The sequence below is a fragment of the Staurois parvus genome, unplaced genomic scaffold (genome assembly GCF_062004578.1).
Source record: "Staurois parvus isolate SC_StPar_1 unplaced genomic scaffold, SC_StPar_1.0 ptg000568l, whole genome shotgun sequence".
Taxonomy (NCBI): domain Eukaryota; kingdom Metazoa; phylum Chordata; class Amphibia; order Anura; family Ranidae; genus Staurois; species Staurois parvus.
Genome location: NW_028318364.1, coordinates 540,567 through 551,503, shown reverse-complemented (window position 1 = coordinate 551,503; position 10,937 = coordinate 540,567). Strand labels below are relative to the sequence as shown.

General features: G+C 45.1%; 1 pseudogene; it reads left to right on the top strand.

The window, feature by feature from the left end:
- Window positions 1–8,361: 8,361 nt before the first annotated feature.
- On the top strand, window positions 8,362–8,454 carry LOC149450648 (U2 spliceosomal RNA; annotated as a pseudogene).
- The last annotated feature ends 2,483 nt before the right edge of the window (window positions 8,455–10,937 follow it).

Sequence of the window (10,937 nt, the reverse complement as noted above, 5' to 3'; positions counted from 1 at the left end):
GAAGCTTAGCAATCATTAGATGTGTTGGCTGCATCCATTTTATTTTCTTTGGCTTTTTCACCTCCGTTTTCACCTGGTGATCTGGCCAGTAACACATCTCTCGTATTAGTGAGACACCACTTTGGAGGAATGAGCCAGGACACAGCAGACAGCATCATTGTCAGTCTGGGAGGGAAAGTGTTAAATGTATTAGCAGATTTGAATACAAATAACAAATTGAAGCCAAACTCCAGCTCACACTTTATCATCTGTTATAGCAAACAGTTTTTCCTTTTGGGATAAGGATTTTACATGAATAAATAAAAGTTGATCATTTGAATCACTCAGGCCAATGGAAATGGATGATCACATACATGTAAGCTGATACATTCTACTGGAGATCTTGAACTTCTGCAAACAGTAGAGTTGCTGGCTGAGATGTCCTTTTATCATGCAGCGGTAAATGACCACTGCTCGGTTCTCCGGCATTTTCAGAGGAGACAGTTCTCCTCTGAATGCCTGTTTATGAACTGGTGTAGATCAGTTCTCTGAATGAGTAGAGAAGCAATCTACAAACGATTTGAACGCTGGAAAACGGCTGCTGTTACTATAATCTTGTGATATTACAGTAAGAGATCAGTCAAACACAGTTTACTAAGCAGCGGTAAATAATCGCTGCTTCATTTGAGGTTCCCACAATTCTCCACCTCTGGGCTGGAGAATCTGGAGAGAGAACACAGATCGCCAGTGAAGGGCTGACATCTCTCCTTCATACACTGGCCATCTGTGTGCTGAGATGATCAGCGGAGAACATGTTCTCTGCTGATTATCTCTGTTTCCTAAACCATTAATAATCTGAGATCAGCAACGATCCTTTCATAAAAGGACACCTGAATCACCAGATGAAAATAGAAGAAAGAAAGCTAAAAAAAAAAACAAATTCAGCCATGACATCTGAGAATTGGTAAACTGCTATATAATGTTTGCTTTTGGGTTTAACCACCTCCCGTCTGCATATGAACGGCCGGACAGTGGCAGAGCAGGGTTGGGTGGCTGTTTGCAAACGGCCTCCCCGCACCCTGCTTGTGCGTGCTCCCTGCGATCCGGTGCCCGCTGTGTCCTCTGGACACAGTGGAACACCGATCGTTGGGCGGGACCTCTGTACGAGGTCCCGATCATGTGATCACTGATTGGCCAATCAGTGATCACATACAGAGTAGTAAGCAAGCTGTCACTTGTGACATCATTGCTTACTACGTGTGAAATCTGTGAATGATCACAGAGGTCACATGGTACAAGGCTATTCACAACAGCCTTGTACCATGTGACAAGCTGTGACCAATCACAGCTCACTCAATAGTTCTCAATGGCTGCAAGAATGCAGCTAGAGAGAAGGAGAAATGATTGCTTTTACAGCCTTTATGGGTGTAAAAGCAATCAGTGTAATAAAAAAAAAAAATCTTCATCACCCCCCACAAGTAGTACAGTGTCACCATGGTGACACTGTACTGCTAGGGAGACAGTATGTAAAAAAAAAAATTATAAATAAAAAATAATATAAAAAATAAAAAAAAAATGTTTAAAAATTAGAATTTTTGGTTTTAAACTAATTTTGTTTATTTTTTTTTTACTAAAAATATACAGGGATTAATTTTGGCCAAGATTTTTGATGAAATACTATTTATTTGCAAAATGTTATAAGAAAAACACTTTTTTTCAAAATTTTTGTTTTTTCTAATTTACATAGCAAAGAAAAATCCCAGTGGTGAATAAATACCACCAAAATAAAGCTTTATCTGTTCCAAAAAAATGCTAAAAAATTCATATGGGTACAGTGTTGCATGACCGTGCAATTGTCATTCAAAGTATGATAACACTGAAAGCTGAAAATTGGCCTGGACAGGAAGGGGGTAAAAGTTTCCGGACTGGAAGTGGTTAACCACTTGCCGTCCGCCTGCTGTTTATAAACGGCAGGGCGGTGGCAGTCCAGGGTCGGGTTGCCGTCCATAAACGGCACCCGCCTTTTCTAGCTGTGCGCGCTCCCTGGGAGCGCGCACCACCGCGATCCGGTGCCCGCTGTGTCCTCCGGACACAGTGAAACACCGATCGTCGGACGGGACCTCTGTACGAGGTCCCGATCATGTGATCACTGATTGGCGAATCAGTGATCACATGCAAAGTAGTAAGCAAGATGTCACTTGTGACATCATTTCTTACTATGTGTGAAATCTGTGAATGATCACAGAGGTCACATGGTACAAGGCTATTCACAACAGCCTTGTACCATGTGACAAGCTGTGACCACTCACAGCTCACTCAGTAATTCTCAATGACTGCAAGAATGCAGACAGAGAGAAAGAGAAATGATTGCTTCTACATCCTATATGGGTGTAAAAGCAATCAGTGTAAAAAAAAAAAAAAAAAAATCTTCATCACCCTCCACAAGTAGTACAGTGTCACCATGGTGACAGTGTACTGCTAGGGTGACAGTATGTAAAAAAAAATAAATAAATAAAAAATAATAATATAAAAAAAATAAAATAAAATGTAAAAAAAAATGTTTAAAAATTATAATTTTTGGTTATAAACTAATTTGGATTTTTTTTTTTTTACTAAAAAAATAACGGAATAAATTTTGGCTAAGATTTATGATGAAATATTATTTATTTGCAAAATTTTATTTAAAAAAACACTTTTTTTCAAAATTTTTGAACTTTTTCATTTACATAGTAAAAAAAATAAAAATCCCAGCGGTGAATAAATACCACCAAAATAAAGCTTTATCTGTCTCAAAAAAATGGTAAAAAATTCATATGGGTACACTATTGTCATTCAAAGTGTGATAGAGCTGAAAGCTAAAAATTGCCCTGGACAGGAAGGGGGTAAAATGTCCGGACAGGAAGTGGTTAATACTGCTTTAAGCAGCATGTTTCAACTTACTATTTTTACTATTGTGATTTGAACACCATCATCTTCTGATGTGTAGTAGAAATTGACAAACAATGGGGAAACACAGACAATGGAAATATGCAAACCTTTCCTATGGAAAGTAGCTGTAGTTGTTTATCAAAACATATGAAACAATACCAAGATACAATGAGCAAGAGCCCTGCCCATACAAGATGACAGGCTAGAGATGGTCTGCAAACAAATCCACTGCACTGCCTATTGTGTGTCTCCCTATCAGTACTACAGAAACACACTTCTAAATAATTGCTCCATAGGGTTTTTTTGTGGTGTTCAAGTCATCTGCCAGGGTCATGGTTCATGGACAGTTTTGTGAGCTTTGCTTGAAATTTGAATTTCACAAATTTTGCAGCACATCCCATCAATGAGGGCAAGACCTGATGTTCAATTCTGGCCATTTGTTAGGGCTAATAAACGAGCTATTGTCAAACGAAAGGCACAGGAAGCTGGGAACTGCCATAGGGACATGTACCATTGTCAAGATTAAAATGAAAACGCAGTATATATATATATATATATCTCCCTAGACAGAATTGTCCATAGCTCTGCTCAAGACTGGCCTCTCTTGTACATGGACAACTTGGGTGTGAACCATTATAGTCCATTTCCACTCTCTTTTGAAAATATAGAATGTCAGCCGCACTCCGCTTAGCTCCTCTTACAGTATTTTTTAACCACTTGGCCACCACCCTATAGCAGAAATACTGCTACAGGATGGCAGGGCTGTGCAAAATCATGTATATTTGCGTGATATTGCGTCATATGACGCCCTCCCAGAACTGGACAACCGTGCTGTAGCCTTCATTCGGCTATAGCGCGGTTGGTAAGTGGTTATTAGCACTGATCACTGTATTGGTGTCACTGGGGATGTCAGTGACAGTTAGTCAGTTCCCCTCCAGTGTCAGAATGCTCGTTGCAGTCCCGCTATAAGTCGCTGATTGCTGCCTTTACTAGTATTAAAGAAAAAAAAATCCCAGTATATATACCGCTATTTGTAGACACTATAACTTTCACATAAACCAATTAATTTACACATATTGGGACATGTAGCAGAATACATTTTGGCCTAAATTTATGATGAAACTAGATTTTTTTTGCTGCACGTTTAATAACAAAAAGTTAAAAATATTTGTTTTTTCTTAAAATTATTTGTCTTTTTTTGTTTATAGCGCAAAAAATAAAAAATGCAGAGGTGATCAAATACCACCGAAAGAAAGCTCCATTTGTGGGAAAAAAAAGGACATAAATTTCATTTGGGTGCAGCGTTGCATGACCGCGCAATTGTCAGTTAAAATAACACAGAGCTGTATTGGCCTTGGCAGGAAGGGGGGCAAATCCTCTAGAGGGCAAGTGGTTAATAATCAATGAACAGCAAATTTTCCACCCAAAAACCAGCCTTACTTGATGTGTTTCACCTGCCTTGTTCACAAGGATAGGGAAGCTGAATTTTGATGCATCTCTGGCCATCCCACTCCTACACCAATCTAAAGACTGACTTCTCTGGAACAGAACTGTTGGAAAACTTTAATACGATCAGCACCTGTTGCCAATCGGCTGCACCTTTGATCAGTATATTCTATAATCTGACAGTGGAGGAGTCCCTGCTATCAGAATACAATAACACAGTGGGGAGGATTCCTCTATGCCCCTTGCTTGTGTGGATGGGAGAATCCACAGAAAATAATGCTGGAGACATGGTTCTAACCAAGTGTCCCTATGGGACTTGTCACCCCCTACAACTGACCCTTCCTTTTTCCTTCCTGTATTGTCTTCAGTGGTTAGCAGCTTTGATTGAATTAGTACAATAAAAGGCACAGAATCTTTCTCCTGGCTTTCTCTGTTTAACACTTCAGGTCCTGTGGCACCATCCCCCCACCTTTATCCTGGTCACTGATAAGAAGGCACAGAAAACATCTATTTCCAGAAGATCCTTGCTACTTTGATCCTGGGCAGTTATAAAAATGCTCAGAATTGATATTTGAATGTAAATTAAGCAACCAATGAGGATGAAGGATTTTCCTCTATAGGCTCCAACATTGATGGTCTGGTACAACAGTTTGAATCTTCAATGAAGTTGTCATCTCCCCTCCCTCTGTTGTGGCTCTAACTTTACTGGGGTAATGTCGCCCCATAGGTGTGAGTGGACAGTGTTTATGGTAATACTAAAAGACTGAGCAGGTGGTTTGGTCAAGGTTTTAATGGTGGTATTGGTCTGTGTGTTAGGCTTCATCTACACGAGCCTATCCTGACCGCCAACCGCGGGAAAACACAAATCACGGCAACTTTTTGTGTTTTCTGGTCGTTGGTCAAAACGTTCCTAGGGCAGCACAGTGGCTAAATGGTTAGCACTTCCGCCTGGCAGTACTAGGGTCGTTGGTTCGAATCCCAACCACGGCACCACCTGCCTGGAGTTTGCATGTTCTCCCTGTGCCTGCGTGGGTTTCCTCCGGGTACTCAGGTTTCCTCGCACACACCAAAGACATGCTGGTAGGTGAATTGGCTCCTGTCTAATTTGGCCCTAGTATGTGTATGTATGAATGTGAGTTAGGGACCTTAGATTGTACGCCCCTTCAGGGTTAGGGACTGATGTGAATGTACAATATATATGTAAAGCGCTGCGTAAATTGACAGCGCTATATAAGTACCTGAAATAAATAATAAATATCCTGAACGTGATTCTTCCGCATTCAGGAGAGGGAGGTTTAACCTCACCTAAATGCGGCAGCTACTAAACTCTGCTAAAGGCCTATGAGTACATGGACGCACAGGCTTTTATGGACTTGAGCTCAGGAGCTTTGGCAAAAAAATGCCAGAAGCTCCAAAACTCGAGTTTAGGAGCTGCTCATGTACATGAAGCCTGAAAGGTCTGCTACAACAAAAGTTAAACCTTATCACATTCTGTTTTTAAAACCCATATAAATTGGCCACAACCATAATTTTCCACACTTCAGTGTCCTGGCCTTCTTTATTATCATCATTGATCAAACACTTATGGTATGGTCAGAGGGCTGGAAGCCGACCATAGATGGAGAAATTTTCTTTCTTGCAACCACGGGTTGCAGGAAAGAAAGTTTCTAGATGCCCCCATCAACACAGACAGTGTTGATGGGGGAATCCCTCCAATGGAGCCTTTGTGTTCAAGTAGGGGAGCTGAGGGGGAATGGGGGAGCTTTCCCCCTTGGGAGAACACAGTGATTACTGCAAGCAGCTATAATGATTGATGGATGGAATGGAGAGCTGCTGGAAGGGAGTTATTTCCTGAAAGGATGGTTTCCTATATGACCAAAAAGTGCATCTGACCACCATAATTTGGGTCAAAAGGTCTGGTGAGTGAGCAATCTTTACTTTCTCTTGCCGGCATGTGGTGAAGATATGTCACTTTTTCTGGTTCGGGTCAAATTTTAAAGAAGTTCAAAGGACTGTCACCTTTATTCAAGCAATTATACTTGCGGACTTTTATTTATTTTATTTTTTTAGTTTATATGTTTTCTGTATAGGTTGTGTGAATTTAGCATTTACCGAGAATCTGTTCAATTCTAATGGTTTTATTGAGAGGCATGTAGTGATACTAACTCAAAGGGTTAACCCTTTGAGGACCAAGGGACGTATTTGTCCCATGTTTTTAATTGCGTGTATCATCTGATTAAGAACTTAAAACTCTTTTTTTTTTTTTTTGGTTTGAGTCAAAATATTAGTTCTTATCAACAAACAACAAATGGATCTAGCGTTTTGCGAATTATTTCATGAAATGGCTTAGTTACCGCAACTGAAGTGTACGAACTTTAAAAACAAAAAAATTGATTATTTTGGCGTTCCAAAATCTTACGGTTCTCAAAGGGTTAAGCACTTGCACATTTCACATATTTATATGCAGCGCCTACCTATTTACAATATACATATTGATTGATGGATCAACTTGGGTACATTCAACCTGCCCATGCATGATTCGAATCTCAGTTGGTCCCTGCTGAACCAGCTGACATTCAAACCGTCTATGGCCGGCTTAAATTCACCTGTTTCACAAAAAGTCAAGGGGCCCCAGTGATAATAAAAATCTGTGCTTCTTTGTAAAATGTCCATTCATTTTATTGTCATACTTGTAGATCATTTGGGTCACTCTGAAAGCCTTCACAGAAAACTAGAAAGCTATTGAAGCCCACTTCCAGCACTGCAAGAGTTAAAAGCAACAGATTTTGTGTCCTAGCAAGGCAGGATGTGGAGATTACTAACTGATTGTCTTCGTACCAGACTTCTGGGGTGGGGGAGGGACCAAACCAGCATGCCAACATCTTTTTTAAAACAAAGACATTGCTTCCACTTCAAACCGGCCATAGATGGATCCAAGTTCACCAGTTCAGCAGGGACTGGCACATTTTGATCCATGTATGGGCAGGGAGGTTGTACAGAAGTCGATCTACAGTGGCAGATTTTACCCTCTATAGTCGACAGCACTTATTAGTGTTTTATGAAGGTGGAGAAGTCTACTCTGTCGGAATACAATAAATAGCTCATAGGGAGGGTTCTCCCATCCACATTGAGTGTGTGGATGAGGAAATCAAGTTTTTTTTTTCTTTTAACTCTCTGGCTGGATGAAAAAAAATAACTCATCTATGGGCTGCTAAAAAGCAGTATTAACCAAAACCCAAAGGGAATGATTTGCTAAAGCTGGAGAGTGCAAAAATCTGGTGCAGCTGTGCATAGAAAGCAATCAGCTCCCAATTTATTTTTTTTTGGGGGGGGGGGGGGTTGTCAAAGCTTAATTGAACAAGCTGATTGGCTACCTTGCACAGCTGCACCAGATTTTGCGCTCTCTAGTTTTAGTAAACCAACCAGCAGCAGTATGAATTATATTTCAGCTTAGCAATCATTAGATGTGCTGGCTGCATCTGTTTATTTTCTTTGGCTTTTTCCCTCTGCTTTCACCTGGTGATCTGGCCAGTAACACATCTCTCGTATTAGTGAGACACCACTTTGGAGGAATGAGCCAGGACACAGCAGACAGCAGCATTGTCAGTCTGGGAGGGAGGGGAGTGTTAAATGTATTAGCAGATTTGAATACAAATAACAAATTGAAGCCAAACTACAGCTCACACTGTGTAATCCCTAACAGCAAACTGTTAGGGATTTTTTTCCTTTTGGGATCAAGATTTTACATGAATAAATAAAAGCTGATCAAGTGGGCAGCACAGTGGCTAAATGGTTAGCACTTCCGCCTGGCAGTACTAGGTTTGAATCCCAACCACAGCAAGACCTGCCTGGAGTTTGCATGTTCTCCCTTTGCCTGCCTGGGTTTCCTCCAGGTACCCCAGTTTCCTCCCACACTCCAAAGACATGCTGGTAGGTGAATTGGCTCTTGTCTAAATTGGCCCTAGTATGTGTATGTATGAATGTGAGTTATGAATGTGAGTATGTATGATCGCTTCTCGGCCTTTTGGCTAAGATCAAGTGTAGTATCGACCTTGCCTTTAGGGGTGTCCCTGCTTCCAGCTAGGACGTTGAGAACCACTTGCATCTATCCCAGCCATTTGGTCTGTGTGGGGTACCCTCTTCTCGGCCTTGTAGGATCGTCGATTAAATTCGGCTTCACCTGCTTCCTGCTATTGGGTTTGAGGCTTAGCCCCCACACAGAACGAGTTTGTGATCTTCCCCCCCCCCTTGTTCACTCTGCGTTACTACCTCCGGGCAGTAGACGCTCAATAGCCTTTTCAAAGGCTAAGCGAGAGTGAAGCCGCCGAGGAAGAAGAAGGAGAAGGAATCCGATCAAGATCTCTGGGAAGCCCTCCTGAGAACTCCTCTGCGACAAGATGGGGAAGAGACAGACCACCAAGAAGCCGCTGACCGCCGCCGCCGCCCCCGCCAAGACCCCGGGAGAAGCCCCCTCCGCCTCCACCTCCACCTCAGATCGCTCCGGCCCTGCAGACGGTCTCCCTCCCCTGGAGCCCTGGATGAAGCAGACAGTCGTGCTGCGGCTGAAAGAAGTGGAAGGCAGAGTCCCGGACATGACCCCGGAAGTCTTTGGGAAGAAAATGATCCTTGAACAAGGATTTAGCAAGGCAGAGACCCTGTCGGTGCAGTCCTTCATGAAAGGTATTTTCTTTGTAACTTTTGTTTCTCTACAGGTATGCAGAAGGTACTGGGAGGCAGTGAAGACCTCTGGACCCGACTCCCTCTTCCGCAAGTTCATTGCAAACTCTCCCATTCAAAGGGACGAAAGGCAGATCACGGTGTCCATTAGGAACCCTCACGTCCCTGGTAGAGACATCGCCACCTATCTCCAAAGGTTTTGCGTCGTGTTGAAGGACCCAGTCCGGATACTAGACGCCAACGGCTTCTGGACAGGTAAGTGGGCTGTGTTTTGCAGGCTACTGAGAGATCGTCCCGCTGGAGATCTCCAACACCTGCAACAGTGCTTCTCCCTGGGAGCGTCAACAGGACTCCTACACTACCCGGACCAACCCCAGTCATGCCGCAGGTGCGGCCAGCCGGGGCACGAGGGTAAGGAATGCCATGTGCTTTCATGTAGGTTCTGTCGGTCTGCAGGTCACGAGACCAAGGATTGCCCGAGATCCAGAACCTGCAACCTCTGTGGACGGTCAGAGCACGTCTACAGAGACTGCCCAGAGAGAAGCAGGATGTATGCTGGGGCCCTGAGCAAGGGCCCCGCTGCCAAACCAGCGCCACAGAAACCTCAGAAGGACCCAGGTAAGAGGAACCCCCCTCCCCCCACCCCTACCCCTCCGGTGTCGGAGGCCGCCCCCCCCGGACCCTGGTCCCCCTGCCCCTGGTCCCCCTGGCCCCCCTGCCCCTGGTCCCCCTGCCCCTGGCCCCCCCGCCCCTGGTTCCCCTGCCCCTGGTCCCCCTGCCCCTGGCCCCCCCGCCCCTGGTCCCCCCCCCTGGCCCCCCTGCCCCCTGCCCTCCTGCCCCGGGCCCGGTTCCACCCCCCCCTGACCTGTCCTCACAGGAGGATTTCCCGCCCCTTCCCCCTGCCACCCCCGTCAGCAACCCTGCGGCGGGGTACAGGAAGCGGAAGAAGGAGCAGGCCAGCCCGGCGGCGGAGGACCCCTCCTCCGCCACCAAACGGCCTGCCGTCCTCCAGAATGTCGCAGGTCCCGACCCCGTGGGGGAGGACCTCGACACGCTGGAGGAAGAAGAGGTGGAAGAAGAGATGGCCCTGACCCAGTCGGGGCCAGATCTCTCCACCGACTTCGATGAGGTCCTCAACGAGGTCCTCAACCAGATTGGTCTGGGCCAGGACATTTGTCAGGCTGCAGAGGTCACAGAGGTCGCCCCCCCTCTCCAGGGGAGGTAAGCACAGCCCCTGCCGACTAACCCCTTCATCTCTTTCCCATGATGGCTGAGATATCTATCTTTTCCATTAATGTGAGGAGCATCAAGGACGCGTCTAGGAGGCAGACTGTGCTGACCTTTCTTTCCACACAGCAGAGTGATGTGTACATGCTTCAGGAGTGCGCCCTTCCCCCTCTGAGGAGGTACACTCATTTATCCTCCAAGTGGACCCACGGTCCCTCCTACTGGTCTGGGGGTGGCGATTACAAGTCCGCAGGGGTAGCGGTTCTTATCAGGGGTGGACGTTTCACTGTTGACTCTGTCCACGAGCTCGTCTGTGGCCGCCTTTTGGTCATAGACGGCTCGTGGGCGGGGGAGCCCGTTAGGCTCATCAACGTGTACGCCTCCCCGGAGAAGAACGCGCGGCTGGAGCTTTTCCAAACCCTGCGGACGCTGCGCAGCTTCTTTCAGGCCAGGGGACGCCAGCAAGTGTGTGCCAGGAGGAGGGAACTCAGGAGGCTGCAGCGTCAGCTGCAGTCCCTGCAGGACCTTCATCACTGTGGCTGGGACGTGAGGCAAGACCTGGAGGACACCAAGAAGTGCTTGAAAAAGCACTTTGAGGAAGAATCCAGGCACATTGTCTTCCGTGCCAAGGTGGAGCATCTCGAGAAATGTGAGAAGTGTAACTCTTTCTTTTTCAGGAA